This window comes from Mus musculus, chromosome 16 (genome assembly GCF_000001635.26).
Source record: "Mus musculus strain C57BL/6J chromosome 16, GRCm38.p6 C57BL/6J".
In the NCBI taxonomy this organism is placed as follows: domain Eukaryota; kingdom Metazoa; phylum Chordata; class Mammalia; order Rodentia; family Muridae; genus Mus; species Mus musculus.
In genome coordinates, this window is record NC_000082.6 from 11166288 (window position 1) to 11192519 (window position 26232).

Below are 26232 nucleotides of genomic sequence, written 5' to 3' on the forward strand. Positions count from 1 at the left end.
TCTCTCTCTCTCTCTCTCTCTCTCTCTCTGGAATGGGACCATTTACTTGTTCCCTCCCCCTTCCCGCTCTGCTTGCTCCAGGGCCCACTAGCTCCTACTTGATTTGTGTGTGTTGGGAGTGTGGCAGAGAGTGCCAGAGGCTGGATGGAAGACCTCACATAGACTAAACATGTAATCTACCATGTGGTCTGCCCCTAGACTACATCCCAGGCCCTATCAGGAGTGACTTAGAGTCTGAACCTTACCTGGCTTGGTGAGAACTCGTGCCTACTATGCATGAGGCCCTGGAATCATTTATCAGTACAGGGAGTGTGAGAGGGAGTGTGAGTGGGAAGGAGAGAAGCTAGGCAGATGGCTCTGTGGTTACAAAGCTGAAGAATGCACACTGCTCTTGCAGAAGACTGAGTTGAGTTACCCACACCCATACCCGATGGCTTACAACCACCTCTAACTCTAGCTCCAGAGGATCCAGTGCTCTTCTCTGGTCTCTGAGGAAACCTGAATACAGGTGGCATACCCACTTATAGACAGACAGACAGACATACAGACAGACACACCCACCCATCTTTCCACCTGATTCTTCAAGCCTGTCAAAGTCAGACCTCAGTTTTAAAGAGAATGTTTTTCCTTTTCTTCCTCCTCCTCTTCTTTTTCACTGTTGTTTTAAAATAGGATTTCACTGTGTAGTGCTGTCCTGAACTCCCTCTGTAGACCAGGCTGTCCTCAAATTCACAAAAATCCACCTGCCTCTGCCTCCCAAGGACTGGGATTAAAATTGTGTGCCACCATGTGCAGCTGTGAGTATTTTTTTTCTTGACAGAGAAGAACACAAATACAATCCCCCACTACCACAAAATAGGCAGTTGTGTTTTCCGAACTTGGGGAAATCTCAGGAGTCACCAAACCCCAAGTGCAACAGATGAGCATCTCCTGGGACAACCACCTTCTCCATCATGGTATCTCCCCTGCCAGACAAGTATGAGAATTCTTTTTTTGTTGTTTTGGTTTTTGTTTTTGTTTTCAAGAAAGGGTTTCTCTGTGTAGCCCTGGCTGTCCTGGAACTCACTCTGTAGACCAGGCTGGCCTCGAACTCAGAAATCCACCTGCCTCTGCCTCCCAAATGCTGGGATTAAAGGTGTGTGCCACCACTGCTTCTCTCATACAGATAAAAGCTATGATACCAGATTATGTCACTCCTTCCTCACCCTCACTCACAGCCACTCCTAGGCTGTCCCTACCTCACTTGCCACTGTATCAACGTCACAGCCTGAACCCCATCTTCACCCAGCCTCCTCTTGGGTGAGCACGGAGCTTCATCTCTCTTCCCTACAGGATCTCTAGCTCCACCCCTGACTCCTGACCACACCATCCATCTCTGAAAAGGTTGGAGATGGCTCTCTGACTCTGACAGTTCCACTTGGGTGCCACAGAGATCTTTTAAACTGTTTACAAGGAACTATGACAGTGAAAGGAATGCCTCCTTCCCAACAACACTGTCATGTCTGCCTGTCCCATTTACCTTCCCCCAAGGCAACCAGTCACTGCTTCCAGTCTCTTGGGTGTCCTGCCAAAGATACCCTATAGAAAACTCTTTATCTAAACCAGGTCTGGTGGCACACACCTATAATCACAACATTCAGGAAGAAAGAAAAACTTTTAGGGCCATCCTTAGCTACATAGTACATTCAAGGTGAGCCCGCGCTACATGAGACCCTGTCTCAAAGGAAAAAAAAAAAAAAAAACAGCAACAACAAAACTTCTTTGAACCAATTTAGGTGCTAGTTATGAACCTCTAGTCAAAACTATGTAAAATGGCATGTGACACATGTACACACAAGCACAAAAGTGTTCATGGGAAGTCAGCACAGTGTGTAAGGGCAACAGTCTTACACCCATGGCCTTTGCCTACTTGTAATGTATCTGTCACCAGAGGGAGAAGGGTAAAAGGTTCATGGGACTCTAAAGACTCCCTCTGTGATTTCTGGAGTCTATAATTGTCTCTTAAAAGAAAAACCATTTTGTGCACGACTATTTGTTCTATTAGGATGCTCTGCACTTGGCCTTCTACACTAAGCACCAAATAGTATTCCATATCTACCCACACATACCATAGACAATGCTCTGTGATTAGGCTGTACCACAACTTAACCAAGGCCTGGTGTGCATCTCCTGCTGTTACAACCTTGCAGGTTCCCCAGGCACACAGGGCATCACAACTATGTCGGCATCACTCATCTCTGTAGGATAAGGGAATGGGTGTGTGGAGTAACACTGCCTACCAACACTCAGAAGGGCTCCTGTTCCAGCATGCCACCAAGGAACTGAGTGGTCACCTTTGTCAACCAGGGAGGCTAAAGAGTACAGAGCGCGGTGAGAGCCCAGGACCTTTCCAGACTTACATTCCTTGTGCCTCCTCCATGAACTTGCTCCCAGCTGAGTTTACGACTTACAGAAACTCTTGACCGAGACAAAACACCTAAGATGCCTCCCAATTTTATGTCTTTTTTTTTTTTTTAATTTATCCTGGGACTTTCCACCGCAAGCATTTTATTTCTCAGTAACTAAATTCATCAATATTTCCCTTTGTGTCTTCTGGAGTTTGACAGAGTTGTGAATCTGTGTGTCGTCTGTGCATAGAGGCCATGCTAACTGCTAACCTTCTTGTGATTCCAAGTTTAGTGCGTGTGCCTCTGAAGCAAGTATTAGAGTCTGACATACTAGAAATATATTCATTCTGAAGTTATAAAATAACTTTAAATGTGTCCTTCTAGTATTTATTACCTTTTTTAAAAATATGATCTAGGGGATAGAGGGATGGCTCAGCTATTAAAGGCACTGACTGCTCTTCCAGAGGACCTGATTCTATTTTCAGAATCTTCATGGCAGCTCACAACCATCTGTACCTCCAGTCCTAGGATATCTAATGACCTTTTCTGGCCTGTGTGGGTATTGCATACATATAGTGCACAGATAGGTATACACTCAAAACACCTCAATGTGTAAAAATTAAAAAATGAAAATCTGGGGGACTAGAGAGATGGCTCAGTGGTTAAGAACACCAACTGAGCCGGGCAGTGGTGGCACACGCCTTTGATCCCAACACTTGGAAGGCAGAGGCAGGCAGATTTCTGAGTTCGAGGCCAGCCTGGTCTACAGAGTGAGTTCCAGAACAGCCAGGGTAAACAGAAAAACCCTGTCTCAAAAACAAAACAAAACAAAACACCAAACAAACAAACAAACAAACAACAACAAAAACACCAACGGTTCTTCCAGAGGTCCTGAGTTCAATTCCCAGCAACCACATGGTGGCTCACAACCTTATCTGTAATGGAATCTGATGCCCTCTTCTGGTGTGTCTGAAGACAGCAACAGTACACTCACATAAATAAATTGAAAGAAAGAAAGAAAGAAAGAAAGAAAGAAAGAAAGAAAGAAAGAAAGAAAGGAAGGAAGGAAGGAAGGAAAGAAAGAAAGAAAGAAAGAAGAGAAGAAAGGAGGAAGAAAGAAAATACAGAAACTAGCGTGCGCGCGCGCGCGCGCGCACACACACACACACACACACACACACGCGAGGACCTGAATTTGATCCCAGTACCCATATAAATGGCAGGTCCAGGAATGCGCACTGTAATGCCAGTGCTGTCAAGGCCAACAGAGGATGATCGCTGGGGCCTGCTAACAACAACTTGTGCCCTCCATACACATAGGAATCATTAAATTAAAACGTGATCTACCATTTTGCTGTAGGCAATAATGTTAAAATACACATTAATGTAAGAACTCACTCACTAAGGACTCTCCAGTTACCCAAACATTTAGTAAAACTCCATCTATTTTACACTGACATACTAAAGGTCATCTTTCTCGTATACAAAATTCTAGGACTATTGATACTTTTTCATTGATGACTCTAATTGTAAATTCTTTTTTTTAATATTTTTTAAATATTTTTATTAGGTATTTTCCTCATTTACATTTCCAATGCTATCCCAAAAGTCCCCATACCATTCCCACTTTTTGGCCCTGGCATTCCCCTATACTGGGGCATATAAAGTTTGCAAGTCCAATGGGCCTTGTAAATTCTTTTTTAAACAATTTCATGTTGCTTCATGTACATGACTATGGGAGAAGAGGGCATTGGGGCCCCTGAACTGGACTTACAGCTGTGAGCTAGCTACCATGTAGATACTAGGAACCAAACCTGGGTCCTCTGAAGAGTAGGCAAATGCTCTTAACTGCTGAGCTAATTAATTAATTAATTAATTACTTGGCCCCACTAAGTACAAGTTTTCTTCCCAAACCTAGCCAGTTCCTCCGTCCAGAAACTCAGTGTAGACAGCTCTTTTGTTCACAATTCCTCATCCTATCAACTCTCAAAGCCCACCAATGACAGCATGGCAGCACCGGGCATCCCACACCTCTAAGACCTCCTCCCATGCCCGTTCCCATCCACTTCCCACAGGGAACTTGGAGAAAGGCAATAATACAATGTAGAAGCTGAGAATGACGGTGCACTCCTGTAGTCCTATTCTGGATACTGGAGCATCAGGAGTTCGAGGTCAGTCTCTCCTTTAAAAGAGACCACATCTCAGAGAATCAAAACAAACCCCATCCCACCTCAGCTTCATTACTGCACTTGTGGGACACGTCCATCAGTGCACTCAAAAGAAAGACAACCTTGCTCCCTTGCTAAGCACTAACGAAGCTTCCCTTCTCCTCCAGGCTACGTGGGCTTTCTGTGGGCTGTGAGACTGCCTGAAGTACGCGACACTCAAAAGCACTGTGTTTGCTCTTTTCTCTGTCCAGTATGCACCCTAGTCTTCTACAGGGCTGGCTCCTTTTCATGCTGAGTCCTGGCTTAAATGACACATTTTGAGACCCTGCCTTCTCACCTTAAATTGTCACAATGGCCACCCTAGCCTCTATCAATCACTTAAACAGGGACCTTGTCTCTTGACATCGGCTGTATGAACAGAGACATCAAGAACTCTGTAGCACTGTTCACAAAACGGAGTGGAGTAGCTGCACAGGGCAGCGTACACCTGAGGACACAGTCAGGAAGATGGGGATGCCAGGCAGTTAGGGCTACATGAGGAGACTGAATCAAAACAAGCACTGAAGGACAAGCAAACAAGTGAGTCACCAGAAGAAAGGATCCAAACAGGAAATGGCTGATGCGAATGCACAGCAGCTATGGTGGGACTCTAGTCCAACCGCCACGGGAACAGTCAAGATTAGGAACAGACTTAGCCGGCCACGAAGAACCTAAAACAGTAAGGGACACCCCAAGGAGTATGGCAATCCATTTCCTGCACCAACAAGAAACTGACAGAGGGCTGTTTGCAGTACACGTCCAATCAGAAAATCAAGTTAGGTAGGAATTATTCTCATTAACTCTAACAAGCTAGAATCTCTGATCTCTTTTAGAGATCAGCTGCCTTAAAATTCTTTATTTGCGTGAAGTTATGTGAGGAGGGAGAAAAATCGCCCTGGATCCCTGTTCTAATCCCCTGTTCAGTGTCTATTAGGTGAAAGGTATTGATTGTCCTTCAGTCTAAACAAGCCCAGTATGGAGAAATCCACAGCCTTTCAACTTTCACTGCACAGGGAGAAAACAGCTCTTATGAACAGATTCCAGGAAAAGTTGAGATGTTACAGAAATGGTAGCTGATGCGCAGGCGCTCTCTTTCGCTCGCTCTCTCTCACTCTCCCCCTCCCCCCCCCAAGCTATGCCAAGTACTTTACCTGTAGTAAGTCACCTGACCTCAGTGCTATGAGGATACACAAAAAAAAAAATGACCCTGGACACAAAGCTAGCCTCAGGACACAGCACAAGGAAATGACAGAGCCATACTTAAAAGCCAGCCTGACTCCTGAAGGAGGGTCAGAGCCTGTCTCCAGTGGCCTGGGCTCAGACACGGGTGGACACTGGATGGTCACTCAAGAGGAAGGGCATAAACATGCTCTGCACACATATGCACACATAGACATACTCAAGTGGAGTCATTAAACATCTTAGCTGGAGCTGAGGGGCCAGGAAACACTTCCAAGAAAACTGCTCCATGGATATGCTTGGCCAGGACATATTCAGATACAAATACTTGTGTGAAGCAACCTTCTTTACAAGGCATCCCAACAGACAGACTACCAGGTGGGCCTGACTCAACTTCCATTATGGGACTGGCAAAGCATTCTGGATGTGTATATGATCAAGATATATGTATGAAATTGTCAAGATATAAATAAGAGATATTTTTAAAGAATGTAAGAAAATGTGGTCCAGTATTATTGCATTTTTGCTTTTTTTTTTTTTTTGGTTTTTTTTTTTTTGGTTTTTCGAGACAGGGTTTCTCTGTATAGCCCTGGCTGTCCTGGAACTCACTCTGTAGACCAGGCTGGCCTCGAACTCAGAAATCCACCTGCCTCTGCCTGTATTTTTGCTTTTTAAAAAAGTGTTCCTAAGGCTTCATTCTTTGTATGTGCTATGTATGTGAGCCCGTGTGCCATGGCACACACACAGTCAAACAACAACTGGATGGTGTCAGTTCTCTCCTTCCACCTTTATGTGGGTTCTGGAGGGCGAACTTGAGTCTTCAGGTTTGCACAGCAAGCACCTTTACCCACTGAGTCATTTCCCTGCCCAAGTGTCCCTAGTTTCAAGTAAAATTTTTAATTGCAATTCTCTCCTCAGACTTCCTGATTTAAAACAACCACCAAGTCAGATGATGGTGGCGCACACACCTTTAGTCTCAGCACTCAAGAGGCAGGGGCAGGTAGATTTCTGTGATTTGGAAGCCAGCCTGATCTATAAATTCCAGGACAACTAGGGCTACATATAAGAAACCATAAGAAACCCAGCCTCAAAACAAAACAAAAACCCAACAAAATAAAGCCAAGTGGTTCAAGTAACATTTTGAGAACCCATCTTGCAACAGTGCACATTAGCTGACTCTTCACTTATCCAGACCTGGGCAAGAGGGCAAAATGCCACACCCTGCCCGCTGCAATCCAGGTAGACAAACCCTGCTAAACAGCTTCTCTCTTCCTGAAACAGCTTCTCTCTTCCTTGAGTCAGCTTCTTTCTTCTTGAGATAGCTCCCTTTCCTGGAAACTGGAGTTTCCGGAGCATCAGTTTGGTGACAACATTGGTCTTGTTCATAAAGTGCAAAGGACTACAACAAACAGCACCAGAAAGGTAACTCCTGGTTTGAGCTAAATCCCCCCTTCCACCCCCCACCCCCCAAGCAGGAACTTTGAAGCAACCAAGAGATTCTGGATTCTATAAGGGAAGCAGCCTCCAGCCAGACAAAGCAACTCACTGTGCATCTCAGCTATAAACCTGGGATTCTTCAAAAGAAAAGATTTCACTGAGATAATTTGTGCTCCGATCCTCAGGAGGCCCTCCTGCTCAAGGCTGACACTTCTTGCCTTCTCACCATGCATGCTCGAGCAACCCCTGGCTCCAAATTCACATCCTCTCTTATCTTCCATAATGTTATGAAATTAACTAGACAACACATTGCTAAACTTGTAAAATTAAAAGGCAAACTTGCAAAACTTCTTGTTGGGGCAAAACCTGGCAAAGTTAAGCAACCCCATTTTTTTTTTAACATCAATGAAGTCACTGAGAAAGCTATGACAGAGTTGCAAGACAGGTTAAGTCGTTACTGCCGAGCCTGATGACCCTAGTTTGTGTGTTTCAAAAACAAAACAAACAAACAAAAAAAACAAAAAAACAAAAAGAGTGTGTGTGTGTGAGTGTGTGTGTGTAGGAAGGGAGGGAGAACTAGCGCTCACCAATCACTTTTTCTTCATTTTTATATATCTCAGAAGTTTGTTCCAATTGTTTTGTTGTTTGCTGTTTGAGGTGAGACCTCACCGCTGCCCAGGCTGGGGAACTCCAGGGCTCCAAGGCACCCTGCCATTTCACTCTAAGTGGCCGAGGCCACAGCACGCAGCTGACACCCGGCACTGTAAACACATTTCACTTGAAGATCATGGAGAAAATGTGGGTTTGCTGAGACAAAGCACACAAAGGTATTATCTAGAAAGCAACTTTCCTCCCGAGGTATTCTGTCTAAAGATGTTTTTGATTTCTATCTCCTTCTTAACTAGCTACTCAAACTATTTCTATAGTTGACTATCAACCAGTCATTTACAAATGGATTGAATACACCCAAATCAGTTTCAAAAATCAGTCAATATTGACAACTGTAAAACCTTACAGCTGGCAAATGAACATTGTTACTAATAGATCTTGGAACCACAAGACAAGAGCCTGTAGGCATATAGAATATAACCCCCAACCAAAAGTCACAGGAACACAGCTGGGAAGGGGTGTTTTGGTACATCTTGAGGACACTGATCAACCTGTTCTTTGCATAATACCCCACTCCAAATACTGACATTTTCAACCTCAATAACTCAACCTTATTCACATCTGTAGCGCACCCTGCTGGTCTAACAGAGCAGAAAGGGGAAATTTTTCAATAGAGAAAACTGTCCATGCACTTGATTTAGTCCAAAGATGAAGAACACCACACCAACACCAAGTCCACACCCACACATACACTCACGCACACACAGTGCAGCTCTGCTCATCATTTCAACGGAGGTGAAGAGAGCCTTGGATTCCTTCAAGACCTCCATGAAAAGCAGCTACTTCCAAAAGAAGCAGGAAAAGAGCAGATGGCAAGAGCGCCCAGCCCCTCCCCCAGTCCAGTAGAGCATTGTCCAATCGAAATACGATACCGGCGGTACGTGCCATTTTAAATTACGAAGTGGCCATACTAAAATAGTAAAAAGAAACTGGACAGATTGTTTTAATTCTAACGTAGCCACAACAGGTATCACCTCAAGTATATAACACACTGCTTGCTAAACACTGGCTGATTTAAGCATAGGAGTTTACCAAGGAGATCTTTTTCGTTCTTTTTCTTCCTCCCAAACGAAATCTTTCAAATCAGACTTTAAAACTGAAACCGGAGTGGGGCGGTGGTGGCACGGCTTTTAAATCACAGCATTCGGGAGGTAGGGGAAAGCAGATCTCTAAGCTCAAGTCCAGCCTGGTCTACAAAGTAAGTTCCAGGGCAGCCAAGGCTAAACAGAGAAATTCTGTCTCGAAACAAACATACAAACAAACAAACAAATTGAAACCAAAAGTGAATCTCAATTCTTGCCACATTCCAGTGCTCGACCACCCCACTTTACCAGTGGCCACATTACCATCGGACAGCGCAGGTCTACACCAGACCCTCTTGGTCTTAAATACCTAACACTATGACCCTCTTTGATCCCTTAACATCTGGGGACCCAAAAAACGCCCAACCCCGGAATAAATTCACCCAGTCAGAGCGCAGGCACCACCCCTTGGGCCCAGCTAGGACCTTCCAACCTGACCACACCCCTGCGCTGACTACCCCTAACCGGAAATTCCCGCTAATGGGAACTGACAGGTCTCCATTCTTTAAGGGTGGGGAAAGGAAAACCGAGAACCCTCGTACAGTCTCCGAACCCCGGCCGAACACCGGAAGCCAGTCGCCACCCATACGCGGGGTGGGCCGCGCATAACACCCGCAAGGGGCGAACCCGACACCGGCGAGCGCGCACTCAGCTGGCGTCGCGAGCGTCCCCAAACCGAGACACTTACTAACACGGACGCCCCGCGATCACCCAGCACCCAGGAATAACGAAATGCTAAACCACCAAAAGCTAGTGCGTGGATGTCGGCCAGGCAGTCCAGGTGGCAGGGGCCGCCGCGCGTGCCCGGATTACGACTCCCGAGGAGCCCGTGCAGCCGGTTCGGGGGTCCGCGCCCCTCCCCCGCCTGAAGTCCGTTAACGGCCGCGCGTGCTCACGAAGCGACGCGGCGCACGCACGCGATTGGAAGAGCGCGACCCTGCCCGCGACGCCCGCGCGTCCCCTTCCCTCACCTGCGGGGCGGCACCCAGGAGCCGAGGGGCGCGGAGTGCGGAGGCGACAGCGGGATGTGCGTTCACCGGCTCAAGAGCTCTCACAGTCTCGCAGCTTCCCTGGGCGACCCACCGCAGCTGCCAGCCCGCGACGCTCGGGGCGGCGCCCTCTGGCGGCGGGAGGCCTCGCGCGCCGCCCCGCAAACGCTACCATTGGCTGCGTTGCCAGTGTCAGCCCGGGGTTGGAGGCGCCACGTCGGGGCCTCGGGGCTGCGGAAGCGGCGGCGATAGGCGGAACCCTGGGCGGCCACACGGAAGGGGGTGAGAGACCGCAAGCTCTTGAGCCCAGCATCATCGCCCTCTCCCACACCGCTTGGATACCAAAGTAGGACTGGAAGGAGACCTAGATTCATCTGGGCACCAGGGTGTCACTTCCTTCGGAATCTGTTCTCTGCAGTAACTTATCCTGAGCGTCCTGCTTTGCATTCCGATACTGTTACCGTCACCCTGAAAACAGCCATACAGTCGTGTCCTTTCAAATGAATGACAGGCATAGGGACCCGCGTTGAACAGGGAGGTGACCTAAACTCATTCGGACGCCGGAGCGTCACTTCGGAACTTGTCCTCAATTCCCTATCCTACTCGCAGTCACTGTTTTTATCATCTTGAAAACAAAATGCGGTATTTTTGCAAATGAATGTAGGGACGGATCTCAGAGCCAACACAAGCTCTTGTTCTCCCTGGCCTTCATCTCAACTTATATGTCGCTGTATTCACCGGTGTTTCAGTGGTCAGGTGTACATTACCCCAGACAGAACAATGTAAGGCTGAGTCCCTGCGACTGGAGATGTGAAAAGTGCTCCAAGTCAGGGCAGTAGAAGGGAGAGTGCTTCCAGGCAGTGGGAAAGATCCTGAGCCTAAGTTGCTGAGGGACAGGGAAGACAAAGTGTGTGTGTAGAAAGCTCAAAGAGGATGAGCCACTGCATGAAATTTGGAATTCAGTGTCTGAGATGGAAATTACAAGGTCTAATTTGCAGTTTTAGAAAGTTTCTTCATGCCGTTGGGCGGATATATAGAAAGGACAAGCAGAAAAGTGAAAGGGGTTGAGGATGTAACTTAGTTGTCAAAGTGCTTGCCTAGCCTTGAGTTTGATTTCCAGCACCAAATAAACTGGATATGGTGGGGTACCCTTGTCATAGCAGTACATGGGGGTGGGGGGGGGGGGATAGGAGTTCCAGGTCTTCTTTGGCTATGAAGCAAGAAATACCCAGGTCCAGGACCACTGGGGACAGAGGGAAAAGTTTACATTAGAAGGAAGACACTGAGATGCACTCTGTCTGGACCCAGAGTGCTACTGTAAGCTCAGGAAGTCGTCAGTACTGGGCCAGTACAAAGTGAAACTTGATGAGAATGTATGGACTTCCTGTTGTTCCTGTACCAATGGCCTACATTTTTGTTGCCTTGAAACAACATAAACTTAAGAGTTCTAAAGGACCAGAGTCTGCAGCAGGTGTTTCACTGGTGATGTCCAGGTGCTGACGAGGCTTGTCCCTTCTGGAAACTAGTGTTGAGCTCTTGCCTCTTTTTAGCTCCTAGAGGCCTCCTGGACTCGTAGGTCATGCCTGTCATCTCCAGAGCCAGTATTTTCCTCTAAATGAGGTCTCCTTGCCACACCTTCTCTGGGTCTTTGCTTTCAGTTGTCCCTCAAAGGGCCCTGGTGATTGCATTTGAAACAAGGAGGTCCTGGATCCCACCTGGAGATTCCCAGTGATTTTCCAGGCAAGGTAGCAATAATCACAAGTTGCTGGTGATAGAGAGTAGATATATCTGGGAACCCATCATTATATGTACTGTAGGGAGCAAAGGAAAAGAAGGGCTGAGCATGGATGAACCTTCTCTAGCCTTGAAGAATACTGTGTGTTGTAAGGGTCTCTGCTTCTTTGTCTTCTATACTAGTGGGGAAGTCCCCGGCCTCTTACCTGGGTGCTGTACCGGATAGGTGCATTTGCTGAAGAACTGTTTTAGGCTCCTGCCTCCCAAGGGCTGGCATTAAAAGTTCATCACTATCCCAGTCTTTATTCTGTTTTCCATCCTCTGGTACCTTACAGAGGCCCGGAACACACAGTGTTTTATGATCTCTATGAGATTGAGGCCAGCCTGGTCTATGTAGAGTTCTAGCCAGGGCAATGGAGTGAGACCCAGTATCAAAACAACATAAACTGTCCACATGCTGACTTGCCTTAACATCAATTTATACCTGAAACTAAATGCAAGCTAACCATTAGTCAGTTCATTAGAAATAGGGTCAATTTACACAAAGGACAGGGGAGAATATTCAGGAGTCAATGGGACAGATTTTATATTTGATTCATCAGTTTATCCAGTAATTATATGCCCCCAAACAGGTGATGGGATAGAAAGCCTTGCATGTGCTAGACAAGCTCCCTGCCACTGAGCTATAGCCACAGACCTTTTAAAGCTTATTTTTATTTTTTAAATATTTTTTAAAAACTTTTATGTGCATTGGTGTTTTATCTACATATATATCTGTATTTATGTGTCAGACCACAGGGCGTCAGATCTCTTAGAACTGGAGTTGCAGCTACTTGTGGGTGCTGAGAATTGAACCAGGTTCCCCTAGAAGAGCACCCATTGCTCTTAACCTCTGAGCAATCTCTCCAGCCCCAAAATTTATTTTTATTAATGTGCATGTGTGTGTGTGTAGGCATACAAGCCCCATGAAGCTGGAGAGGTGCCAAGATACCCCCAAGACTACTCGAACAGGCTTACCTGCCTTTTCAAGTTTCTGTCTTTCAAGACACAAGCAGCCAAACGCCACCCTGCAAGGGAAAAAAAAAGCCCAACATCAAGCCATACAATCCCACCAATCCCTCAGCTTGCCCCAAGATCAGGTCACAAAATCCCACCAATCTGACACCACCTCGTAAGTCTTCACCCACTCCCCCCAAGAAACCCTATATACAGCCTGCCTCCTGCTCAGTCCTGTGCTGGGTCCCACTAGAAACCCTATATACAGCCTGCCTCCTGCTCAGTCCTGTGCTGGGTCTCACTAGAGCAAGGGCTGTCACCCTCTTCTGTTTTTCCCATGTGAGGTTTCTTGTACAGTGTGACTTTGTGGTATTTCTTGGCTCCTTACTGCCAGGATACCTTTCCCCTTAGAGCTCTTTCATTTACATATGCATACACATGAACCGAATCGGGAACAGAGTGTGGGTTTCCCCACTAAGTTCTATCATTTGGAGGCCCCAGCGAGATCTGCGTGACACCCAGGAACCCTGAAAGACCCCTTGGAGGTACGTTTGTTTGTGTGAGTCTTCTATGTTGTCTGTTAAGTGTGGCACCGCTGAATTTGTGTCTTGGTTTTTCAGTTCTGAGATTGTGGGTTTGAGTCCCACCTTGTGTCTTGGTTTTTCAGTTCTGGTATTCTGTATTCTGGCAGCTGCCACTTTGGACCGTGAGGACCTAGTGGCTGCAGGAGGAAGACGTTCTAAGGCCCCACAGGCTGCAACTCTGGAAGACGTTCCAAGGGTGACCCTGGAGGAAGTGCCCAGGGTGAGGGACAGTCAGAAAGGTCTGACTGTCATCTGGCAGAGTGAGAAAAATAAGGTGCTTTTTCTGCCAGAAAGGGAGTCGATGTGGAATCTGACCCCCATCAAGTAGTGTTTGGCTGGTTGTACAAGTCCAGGAGAGAATGAGTGTGCTTGGATATACTGGTGTCTTTTTTCTCTGTTGCTGTCTTGTTTTTGTTTGTGGTTTTCGTCATGGGACACAGACACCGTACATTGGAGGTAAAGTGGAATCCCTCCCTGCCTGTCTGTCTGTATGTCTATGTGTCTGTCTGTCTTGTTCACTTGTGTGTCCTCCATTAGACCACCTTCTGATTCTGTTTTGCTTTTGGTTTGTCTGGTTTCAGGTCTGGTTTTGCTCTCAAGGGGTTGACTGATTATCTTGGTTTGGCCCCAAGAGACTTTTCACTCCTGCTGGTCGGGTGAAGGATTTCCAGCAGTCTATGTCCCTGTACAAAGACCAGCATCTGGCAGTCATGGGGCCAAAACAGTTGAAAATGATATCCATGCAAATTCAACAAGACCTCTGATTGGACACTGAAGGTGAGCCCCTCTCCCTCCCAACTCTGGAGAAAAGCAACTTCACTTCTCCTGCTGTGCTTTCAGTCAGTGCCATCATATGGATTTGGACAACTGAGATTTCTTGCCAGAGCTACTCTCTGGTGTAGACAGAAGGTCCCTTTAGCCCCTTGCTAAAACATGACAGCCCCTAACAGGCATTGCCAAAGACTCTGTAACTTTGTTTTTTTTTAAGATTTATTTATTTATTATATGTAAGTACACTGTAGCTGTCTTCAGACACTCCAGAAGAGGGAGTCAGATCTCGTTTCGGATGGTTGTGAGATGGTTGTGAACCACCATGTGGTTGGTTGCTGGGATTTGAACTCCAGACCTTCGGAAGAGCAGTCGGGTGCTCTTACCCACTGAGCCATCTCACCAGCCCAACTCTGTAACTTCTTAAAACAACAGAACATCAACAAACCCTGGTACAACAGCAGCCAGTTAAAAGATACCAGGTGGCTGCCAGTACTAAAATCTATGGGAAGGCTTAGTTTTTTTGGACCCCTGAGGAATCCCAATGACTGGATGGAAGGAGTGGGACTCTCCAGCCTACAGGCAGGCTAGGAGACACAGAAAGGGATTCACCATGCTTTGGAGGGAGAGAGAGTCTCACCAGCCATGTGAGATTTCGGGTGGAATGGCCATTGGCTTCTTCTCCAGGCGGGAGATTAGAAATTCCACTAAGGACTAGAGAGATGGCTCAGTGGGTAAGGGCACTGACTGCTTTTCCAGAGGTCCTGAGTTCAAATCCCAGCAACCACATGGTGTCTCACAACCATCTGTAATGGAATCTGATGCCCTCTTCTGGTGTGTGAAGACAGCAACAGAATACTCATATACTTAAAATAAATAAATCTTTAAAAAAGAAAAAAGAAATTCAACTAAGCTGAGGGCAGACACAGGTGCTGAGCAAGGAGAAGGTTAAGTGGACAGCTAAGCTAAGGGCAGACACAGAGTTGAGGAAGGAGTAAAGGAAAAGGCACACTAACCATGGGAGGCTTAGAAGACCCCAGCCACTGAGCTGTAAGGCAGGTTAAAGATGAGCAGAGTGTGTGTGCGTGTGTGTCTGTGTCTGTCTGTCTGTCTCTCTCTCTCTCTCTCTCTCTCTCTCTCTCTCTCTCTCTCTCTCTGTGTGTGTGTGTGTGTGTGTGTGTGTGTGTGTGTGTGTGTGTGTGTGTGTCTTTCATCCTCAGATCCAAGGCAACCAGAGTAGTAGCTGGTATTGTGGTCTATCCGGAGCCTAAAGCAGGGTAGTAGAAACTACACACTTCATCCTCCCTCCTCCCTAAGTGAACAAAGCCAGAAACCTACCAAAAACATAGACAAAAACCCACATAACCCCACAGCTCCCCACACTCAACTCTCTACTATGCCACAGTTTTGTAATTTTCATGACTCTGTTGCAAAAACAAACTCTTCCTCCCATTCTACTAAGGACTGCTAGGTGAAGCCAGAATCCCAAAACACCCAAACAGTCCCTGTTAATGTTAACCCCAACTCGAAACAAAACTGCTCAACTGGTATAAAAAGCCATCCTCCTGAGGACACAATCCAAGCTCTAAATTCTGTTAATGCAGCTATAAAAGACATGACTCTTTTGAGCCAGATATGACCCAACAATGCCCATACAGCTCCTTGTCTTTAACTCCTCCCCTACACTCATGGGAGCCCCATATCAACCCCAGGGTGAGCTGAAATGGCTCCACACCCCAAGGGGTAGTGTACCCAGAATTCTAAATGAGGCGGATGTACTAGCTAATATGATTAAAAATGGCAGGGTCAGAGCCCTACAAACTTTGGAAAAAGAAATTGACATTCTTGTCACCCTCTTTTTCCCTCGCCAATATTCAATGTCTAAGCAAAACTCACTCTCCCTTTGCTATCAGCTTAATAGGATTCCCGGGACAAATTAACAACCATTATCCTGACAAAAAAAATGGACCTCTGCCCTCCCTCTGTTGCAATGGCTGCCTCCAAACTATTTAAGACAACAACAACAACAACATAATTGGAGCCCTATAGGAAAAAAAAAGTTTTAAAAATTTATATGAGTACACTAACACTGTCTTAGCACACCAGAAGTGGGCACTGGACCCCACTAGAGATGGTTGTGAGCCACCATGTGGGCACTGGGATTTGAACTCAGGACTTCTGGAAGAGCAGTCAGTCCTCTTAACCGCTGAGCCATCTCTCCATCCTGGAAAAAAAAAATTGCAACCTACTTTTAATAAGGGTTCAACCTCTCCTCTAGCCAACCACCCACCAGAGGTGGTGGAAGAGAAAAGTTATTCAGATATGGGGGAAGTGGACCTGCTTGTCAGTAGTTTTCTTTGAAGGTGAGTTTGAGAGCTTGATCTTCTTGGGCAGCAGTTCAGTCCCATAGCAGACATCAAATATGATGCAGCAGCTGCAGACCAGTCCTCTAGGCAGGCCGACACCAGGCACAAACCAGCAGCCACAGTCCAGTCTTTCAGCAAGTAGACACCAGTCAGCTGTAGTTCAGTCCTGAAGAAAATGCCAGGTTTGCCAACTGGCCTGAGGTGAGGCCTCACAAGTGGCAAGCTGCCTCAAGAACCTCATGAGCAGTTCTTGGAGGAGTTTTTCTCAATGGCTGAGTTGAGCTCAGCAATGAGTTGTAAGGTAGGCCAATGCATCCGTGTCATTAGTAAAGAATAGCGAAGCAAAACAAACCAAAGGAAAGCCCCCACTGTCTGTGGCACCGTGTTTACGCTCCCTCATCACGGGTCCTTTCATGTGTTGCTATATCCAAACATCCTTTCACCTGTGGCTGCTTCAGGAAAACAGTCTTTCTTTCTTTTCTTTTTTTTTTTTCAAAGATTTATTTATTTATTAAATGTAAGTACACTGTAGCTGTCTTCAGACACACCAGAAGAGGGCATCAGATCTCATTACAGATAGTTGTGAGCCACCATGTGTTTGCTGGGAATTGAACTCAGGACCTCCGGAAGAGCAGTCAGTGCTCTTAACTGCTGAGCCATCTCTCCAGCCCCGAAAACAGTCTTTCATGTGTTTGCTTTTTTTTTTCCCCCCAGACAGGGTTTCTCTGTGTAGCCCTGGCTGTCCTGGAACTCACTTTGTACACCAGGCCAGCACTGAACTCAGAAATCTGCCTGCCTCTGTCTGCCTCCCAAGTGCTGGGATTAAAGGCGTGTGCCACTACAGCCCAGCTACATGTTTGCTTTTAGCAAGACCCTTTCACCTGTGTGCCCCAGGGAGACATTTGACATAAGTAACTTTACAAAGAAACTAGAAGTTTCCATTGCAGAGCCCCCTCAATATTTACTGATGGAGGAAAGAGGGGTGCTGCAGCAGTAATATACTACTCCCCTGAGGATGAACCCCCTATTCTACAATTCTGAGAGATGCCCCATCACTCTCTGCAATAGAAAGGTTAAGGGGTCCCAAAGGAAGTCAAGTGGTCCCTTAACCTCTTTTCAGACAGTGCATATGCTGTCAATTTGCTCCCCTGACTGTCCAGACCCTTGGTCAAACTAGATGCCAACCCACTTTCTCCTCTAATCACACGGGTTTCCACCTCTTAAAGGAAACAGCCTCCCCCATCTACATGTGGCGTGTCAGATCTCACAGTTCCATGCCAGGCCAGATCTCTCAGGGAAATGCACTCGCTGGCCAAACTGCCTCAACAGGACCATTCCTAGCCTGCACTGAGCAAGCAGACCAGTTCCATTCACACACACACTCAAACATAAAGGAACAAATGTATCTGCTTCCTCCATACCCCTCTTGTTCAGCTCAGAGGACAATAAAGGCATGTTCCTCTTGTGCATCCCTCATTACCACCCCAACTTTACAGTTGGTGGGCACCGATCCTCAAGGCCTTAAGTCCAATGCCTTATGGCAAATCAATGTCACATATTCCCCAAATCATAGACAAAAAAAAAACAAAACAAAACCTGTTTTTGTTGCCATAGATACATACATTGTATATGGTCTACAGCCCAAACAGGTGAAAACTCAGAAAGGTTAATTCTCCGTATGCTCCCCACCTTTGCCATGGTGGGCATTCCTTTTTGTTGTTGTTGTTGTTGTTTAATTGTTTTTTGTTTTGTTTGTTTTTTTTTAAGACAGGGTTTCTCTGTGTAGCCCTGGCTGTCCTGGAACTCACTTTGTAGACCAGGCTGGCCTCAAACTCAGAAATCCACCTGCCTCTGCCTCCCAAGTGCTGGGATTAAAGGCGTGTGCCACCAAGCCTGGCTGTTTTTGTTTGTTTGTTTGTTTGTTTGTTTTAATTTACTTTATGTCTGTGAGTGTTTTAGTTTTTGCATGTTTTTTGGTGTACTACTTGCATGCTGGATGCCCTCAGTATTCAGAAGAGGGCATCATATCCCCTGGAATTGGAGTTATGAGAAGCTGTGATCAGCCATGTGGTGGTGGGAATAGAAGCTGGGTGCTCCACAAGTATAGGTTCTTAAGCACAGAGACATCTCTTCAGGTCTGGGAAATGGAGGATCTTAGTGTAGTAAGAAAAATAGTCCAGGATAAGGACAGACATCCTCTCGCAGCTGCAGAAATGCAAGTGGTAACTTTGCATGCATGGATGTATAACCTGTGAAGCTCAGTAGGGCCTCTTCATACAGGCACACATGTAAAGCTGTCTTCAGAACTTTCAGCTGGCATTAGGCAAGGTACACACTAGTTTATGAAAGAAATGAGCTTTTCTCACCTGGTACAATGGGTACATTTTGTTGTTGTTGTTGTTTTAGCAGACTTAATTCATTTATTTTTCTTGCATAAAAACCCTTATGTGGTAGCCACAGCTGGAGCCTGGGTCCTCTGAACAGAGACTCTGGTGTGGGTTTTCACAAGATGATCAGTGAATTCCTGATAAGAAGACTTGGTGAACACAGTCTCTTTCCAGAGGTCAGGAGTCTAGCTGTAGGTCTTGGAGATGGCATCAAAGGTATCCTTGGCAAAGTTGCCCAGGGTGGCAGTGCAGCCCCTGGCTGAAGTGGAGCAGTCATCTAAACTGGCCATCATCAGTTGGTTCTTGGGCACAGGAGCAGAGACAATGCCAGTGCCTCTGGGGGCAGGGATGAGTCGTATCAGCACAGAGCCACAGCTGCTTGTCACTTTGCCTGGAACAATGTGGGGCTTGCCAATCTTCTTCCCCCAGTAGCCTCTCCGCACAGGGACGATGGAAAGCTTGGCCAAGATGATGGCCCCTCGGATGGCAGTGGCGACCTAGTTGGAGCACTTAACACCAAGACCAACGTGGCCATTGTAGTCCCCAGGAGCGATGAATGCCTTGAACCTGGTCTGCTGCACTGGCATGATTTTCAGAACCTCATCCTTTAGGGATGCACCCAGACTCCATAATGGGCAGGGAGAACAGGTAGATCTCCTCGAAGGACTTGATCTTCATGTCCTTAACCAGGCGGCCCAGAACTCAGAAATCCGCCTGCCTCTGCCTTCCCAGTGCTGGGATTAAAGGCGTGCGCCACCATGCCCGGCTGGGGTTCCACTCCTTATCTTCAGCTTTACCTCCATGAGCCCCGAGGCCTTGACCATGGCCACTGCCTCGACCTCGACCATGGCCATGGCCTAAACCTTGACCATGGCCACAGCCTCAGCCACGACCACGGCCGCAAACCCTAAGACTGCTGCCAAATCCTCCGCAGAGCTGCGGCCTCCTAATCCTGGCCCCACCCCCCCATCCCCGGGGGTCCTCCGGGTCCTTCTGCTGTACCGGCAGCGGTATCCACCATTTGGTGTTTTCCCAAAGAAGAAGCCAATGGGTACGTTTTGTTTTGTTTTGTTTTGTTTTGTTTTGTTTTGTTTTGTTTTGTTTTGTTTTGTTTTGTCTTTCGGTTTTTCAAGATAGGGTTTCTCTGTGTAGCTCTGGCTGTCCTGGAACTCACTTTGTAGATAGACCAGGCTGGCCGTGGTGAACTCAGAAATCCACTTGCCTCTGCCTCCCGAATGCTGGGATTAAAGGCATGCGCCACCATGCCCGGCTCAATGGGTACGTTTTAAGTAAGCCAACAATTACCAGAAATGGTTTCTTCCAAAGCAGTAAGGACTTTCAGAAGGAAGTGTCTTTCAGTGGGGAGTCGGCAGAGCTGACTCAGTTTTATGCATAGGCCCTTGAATGCAGAATTGAAGCAACCTGAACTCTCATGGTTGGGAAGTGGGGGAAGGCGTTCCACTAAACAGAGTATCCTCTTAATTTATTGACCAATGTGAGTGTGTCAGTTGTTCTACAGAGACTGAAGAAAATCCTAACAAGAGAAGGCAATGTAGTAGTAAGCCGGCCCGTGGCCTACATGAACCAGGTATTTCTGGAAGGCAGGCTGGGGCTGAAAGAGAGAATAGACAGCGAGAGAAATAATGAAGCCAAGACAAATTTTCTCTGATCAAGGCCTGCGAGTTTACTGAGACTGTGCTTAAAAGGGGGAAGGCCCATTCCACCACCACCACCCCCCCCAGCCAGTCCATCCTTGGTGCTTTGTCGCTATGCTGTCAGCACTTGGTCGCCAGGCTGTTGCTTATTCAGGAATGTCTCAGGAAGACAGGTTCAGCTTCTCCGCAGGTAGCAGCATCTCGGAGAAGAGCAGGGCAGTTGTCACTTCAAAGGAAGCCAGCCAAGTCGGAAAGCTGTACTGCAGGTGGCCCCACCTCAGTGGCAACAAGGTCTGCACAAGCCCGCTTCAGGCTGGGGGAGGCTTCAAGGCACAACACAGCAGCTCCCAGAGAAGCCTATGTGAGATATTTCTAACATTGGAAGAGGTTTGACGTTGCTGGAGTTTATGGTTGTCTCCACCTGCTGAGAATTTGGTAAAGATGGTATTTATTTATTTATTTATTCATTTATTTTTAAGGTTTATGTACTTTACTGGCTATCCTGGAAGATCCTCTGTAGACTAGGCTGGCTTCAAAGTCACAGAGATCCTCCTGCCTCTGCCTTCCAAGTGTTAGGATTAAAGGTGTGCACTATCACTCTGGGCTTCCTTTTCTTTTTTTTTTTAAATGACTTTTTAAAAAATATTTATTTTATGTACACTCACTGTCTTCAGACATGTTAGAAGAGTGCATTGGATCCTCTTACAGATGGTTGTGAGCCACCAAGTAATTGGTGGGAATTGAACTCGGGACCTATGGAAGAGCAGTCAGTGCTCCTAACCACTGAGCCATCTCTAGAGTCTTCCCCACCCCCCAGCTTGCTTTTTTTTTTTTTTAAATTAAAAACAAACAAACAAAGATGAGCCTTTGAAGCCCTAGAACTCTGGAACTTGCTAAGTAGACTAGGCTGGCCTAGAACTCAAGAGCTCCTGCCTCTGCCTCTCTGCCTCTCTCTCTGCCTCTCTGCCTCTGCCTCAGGAGTGTTGAGACTTAAATGCCTCGTCACAACTCCTAGGCAGGATGTTGCTAACCAGGAGCTTTACAGCTAACACAAGCCCTACACAGCATTTTCCATATAATTTGAGCACAGGAATCATTTGACAGCTAACAACCAGCACAGAGTGCTAACATTAGACCTCACACCATGTCAAAACCCGGGAGTTATGTATGCTGATCATTTTAATACCGAGCTCCATTCTGGCTCTCCTTCCCTAGCTCTCTAGTTGTTTTGTTATTAACTAGAAATTTTAATGTCAAATGGGAAATATTTTCTTTTAGGACAGACGTCAAGAATTGAGACATCTCTAACTCTTTTGGAAAACATGTCTTACTTGCTAAATTATCTTGCTGGTCCAGGACCAGCTACAACTTATGGTCATAGGCTTTGGTTCCTGAATACACAGGCAGCTTTTTTTATGCCTCATGAAGTCCTAGAAAGTATTTTAAAGCTTTGTCTATCCCAAGCTAGCCTTGAAGTCTTGATCCTCCTGCCTACACCTTCCAAGTGATGGTGAAATCATAGGCAAAGGACATTAGTTGATGCTCTCATGAGCAGAACTCTTATAAATGGGCTACTTCCTAGGGTGGGTTTTTTTTTTCAGTTTAATTCAGAAGCATCTATAATCTACTGTCTACACTGCCACTTAGTCTAAATTTGTCTGGTTATTTAAACAGAGAAGGCTGCACACATTTCACCTACGACCAGAGGAACAGCATCTGGGTTGGAGTCAAGATGCCTAAACTACAGGCCAAAGTCATTGTGCTGCAAAATGCTTTACTGCTTAGAAGCACTTGGGAAGTAGAGGCAGCCTTTTAAGTGCATCCATATTCTTTTGACAGCATTTCACTATGTAACAATGCTGGCTCCCTGTTTGGCTCTTAAGATTAAAACCAGGACTTAGGCTGGAGAGATGGCTCAGTGTTGAAGAGCACTGACTGCTCTTCCAGCGGTCCTGAGTTCAATTCCCAGCAACCACATGGTGGCTCACAACCATCTGTAATGGGATCTGATAATCTGTTTTGGGTCTTCTGGTGTGTCTAAAGGCAACTACAATATACTCACACACACATTTATGTTTGTTTATGTGGAGTATACTGTAGTGCACTGAGGCACTGCATTAAGACTCTATACCAAAACCCTTCCAGACAAGCCATACAAAGCAAGAAACCCCTCTGCTCCATTTTGTAGTTGATTTGTTGTTGGGGTATTTTGCCTGCACGAATCTGTGTACCATTCTGTGCTGGTGTCAGAAGGCTTCAAATCCCTGGAACCGTAGTTAAGGGGAGGCCTCCTGGAACCGGTTGTGGAACTCTTGAAAAATTATTGAGCTGTAGTTCTTGTGGTAATATATATTTTGTTTTCTTATTCCTTTTATCTTTATTTATTTATTTATTTATTTATTTATTTATTTTTACGACAAAATTAGTCACTTTTATTTCAAAGAAAACAGTACAAACAAGTATGCAAAAATTAAGTTTCATGATTAAATACACATAAGGTAACATGCATACTTGACGTCAAATCCACAGTTAGCCGATTACAGGAGCATAAAGGAACTGGCAGAGCTGAGAGCCTGTTGCTGTGCACAATTTAAATGTTTGCAACCTGAAATCAAAACTGCAAAACTGAGCTTCTTAGAAGATATGTAAAAAAACTAAACATATACCTCAAGTGGTACAGAAACACAGACTCTCCAGTCTGTGCCAGTACCAGGATGTGCCTGCCATCCCAATGTTAGTGTGTTCCTATGGATGCTGGGAGAGATGAGACAGGACAAACGCCACAGGCCAAGGCAGTACCCTCCACACCGACGGGAGGTAGAGGCACATGGACACTGCACTGAGAAGGCTCCTCAGTAAAGCAATGCTCTCTTCTGGGACTGATTTTTAAAGACTATGTGTTACTCTGTTCCCTAAAAATAATGGGAAAGTTCTGTTTTAACCCAAACAAAACCAGAAGACCCAGCACCCTGCTGTGCCTCAAATGGGTGCCACAAGCATTCTGCTCTCTGGTAGGTCTGGGATGTGACTCACTCTAATGGCCAAAGTCAGAACTCCCCAGTGTGTGCTCTGAATAGTGCTCCTCATGTGAGGCAGGGGGTGCTCTACCAGACAAGCTGATAGTGTTATCTCATTAGAACTGTCTAGTGTTTGAGCCCCGACACACTCATCCTACGAGCTTCTGTTGATTCGTGCCTGGATCGTTCCCAGGGATTGCAGGGAGTCTACTGTCATGAATATGGTGGTGCCACTAATGCTAGCATCACAGGTGAATTGAAGGGAAGTGGCCAGAAAGGGCACGAGTCACCCAGAGCCACGGAGTGTCTGCAGAACCATAATGATGATCCTTTAATATGGGATGAGAAGCCTTGCTCAGGAAGGCAGACAACCACATATGGCTTCAAGACCAAGGTCCTCTGGGGGGGCCTTGAGCCCCTCACCCACAGGCCTGGGGCACTGGCACCAGCCCCAGGAGTCCACAGGTTGACTGGGTGGTGGCATCACCTGCGCTCACAGGCACAGTCACAGCTTGTCATCGGTCATCTCTAGGAACTGTGCACACACGTCCAGGACACACTTGCCCTTAGGACTGAACAGGAACTTGTAGTAGCTGCCATCTGCACAGATAGCGATGACTGCATTGGGCTCTGTTCCAAAGGCACAGATGCATGGCGAGCCTGAAGGAACCTGAAACTTGGAAAAACTCCATTTGGAGCTGAAGTATTTTGGAAGGAAAGTGGCTGATGCCAAACTATACTGTTATTGCTTTTTGGATCTTCGGCTACAAAAATGTGCACAGTGCCGTGATCACTGGACACACAGATGAGAGAAGCATCCTGATTGAAGTTGATGCAATAGATATTGGCTGCTTGAGATCCTCTTCGTAGCTCCTGGATTAAATGCCCCAATGAAGTATCAAATATTCTTATAAGGGTCCCTTTTTCAGATGCAGTTGCAATTCTTGTTCCCTGTAAGTTGAGAGCAATACAGCTCAGGACACCCTCATGTGCGGGAATGTCCTCTGGTGGCTTTTCAGTGTTGGCAGGTCCACAAACTGTACATGGCCAGTGTGAGTGTCAGGGAAGGCAAGAAGGGAGTTGTTACTGTTGGGACACAGGACACAGAGGCCTTTAGGATTATAGCAGGTTTCAAAGACGTGCAACTGGTAGGGATTGTGTGTGAGTGTGAACACCTTAATCATGGAGTCCAGAACCACCACAATTCTATCTCTGCAACTTGACAGCCTTGACCTCTGTGGAGAATTCTCTCAATGACTGTCTTCTTCCTCAGATCATCACCTTGTTGGGAGGGTATTTCAGTTTTTTTTCCACCACCAACTAAAGCTAAATAGTTACAGCAAAATAACATTTCCACATGGCCAACTCCTCCTCCTAAAAATTCTTGTTTCTCTTTTTGAGTGGATCAGTATTATAGACTCGGAATCTATTTTCCATTCCACATGCAAAACACCCGTGATCCTGGTTGAAGCCGGCGTACAGCAGCCCATTGCCATGGGGGTTACATGATAGGAGGGTCTGTGAAACCAGGTCGAGCGGTGCTAGGGCCACCGCGGTCGGAAGCCAGGGTCTTATTTCTTTTATTTACATGTTCCTGATAGCCTAGGCCAAGATCTTAAGCGAGAATGGTAAAAAAACCATCCCTTGAGATTGGGTCACTAGTATGACCTTATTCCCCAGGGAAATCAATTCTTGACTTTTTATATCATTTATAAAATGTAGTCTCCCCTCCCCTAGCCTGAAACCTGCTTGCTCAGGGTGGAGCTTCCTGCTCATTCGTTCTGCCACGCCCACTGCTGGAACCTGCGGAGCCACACACGTGCACCTTTCTACTGGACCAGAGATTATTCGGCGGGAATCGGGTCCCCTCCCCTTTCCTTCATAACTAGTGTCGCAACAATAAAATTTGAGCCTTGATCAGAGTAACTGTCTTGGCTACATTCTTTTCTCTCGCCACCTAGCCCCTCTTCTCTTCCAGGTTTCCAAAATGCCTTTCCAGGCTAGAACCCAGGTTGTGGTCTGCTGGCCGGACACAACAATAAAACAGTTATGATAGATTAAAAACTTTCCCAACAATAAAATTTCATATGGCTACACCTGTGTTATCAGAGGTGGGTTTTGGTATATGGTAAAGAAAGTCTTAATTAGAAAGAATTAGTTTAAATTTATGCATTGAAGATTTATAAAAAATCAGGCACTAGATGTTGAATAATTGACCATATGGGGCTGGAGAGCTAGCTCAGTGATTAAGAGCACTATCATAAAGATTAACCTGCTCTTGCAAATATGCCAGTAGCCTTGAATGACTGCCTCACTGAATACATCCTTTTAGAATTGTTATATTTTGATGATTTATATTAATAATGATGTTACCTGTTCTGTATGTGATTCACTGAATACATAGTTTCAGAGTTGTAATGCTTGGATGATTTTTGTTGGTATTTGTGATTGATTCACTGGATACAGTTTCTAAGAGATGCAATGTTTGGATTTTAATGTATAAAATCCCCTGCTTGAGAGCTCCAAAATACAGTCGGATTCAAATTGCCTCTGTGTTTGTCTGTCAACACCAAATCCTTACCCACCTTCTAGGACCCCCATACCTGACTGGGGTGGTTTGTGGCAGAGAGCCAAAATGATGGTCCTGGGAATTGAACCTGAGTCTTCTGTATAGCAGGGCCACTTGAACTGTGTCTCCTGTCCCGGAGTTGGAAAAAAAAAAAAAAAAACCTCATGTATATGAGTACGCTATCTTCACGTACACCTGCATACCAG

General features: G+C 46.2%; 1 protein-coding gene, 1 long non-coding RNA gene, 1 other non-coding gene and 2 pseudogenes across 7 annotated transcripts in view; 1 reads left to right on the top strand and 4 right to left on the bottom strand.

Moving 5' to 3' along the window:
• Zc3h7a (zinc finger CCCH type containing 7 A) overlaps positions 1-10106 on the bottom strand; it is a 39800-nt gene extending 29694 nt beyond the window's left edge. The window contains 1 exon segment of one of the 5 annotated variants that reach the window (NR_027502.1): positions 9933-10106. The gene's annotated coding sequence lies outside the window, so the exon portion shown is untranslated. 5 annotated transcript variants of the gene reach the window in all.
• On the bottom strand, positions 818-980 carry Gm24145. Its single transcript, XR_003951998.1, has one exon. It is a non-coding gene; the product is annotated as a U1 spliceosomal RNA (small nuclear RNA).
• A 1782-nt stretch (positions 10107-11888) lies between the features above and the next one.
• 4930509G22Rik (RIKEN cDNA 4930509G22 gene) lies at positions 11889-26005 on the top strand. The gene is made up of 4 exons (NR_151506.1): positions 11889-13225; positions 13348-13484; positions 13846-14041; positions 25195-26005. It is a non-coding gene; the product is annotated as an RIKEN cDNA 4930509G22 gene (long non-coding RNA).
• Gm7638 lies at positions 18838-19609 on the bottom strand (annotated as a pseudogene).
• Positions 23966-24972, bottom strand: Gm6305 (predicted gene 6305; annotated as a pseudogene).
• Positions 26006-26232: the final 227 nt, after the last annotated feature.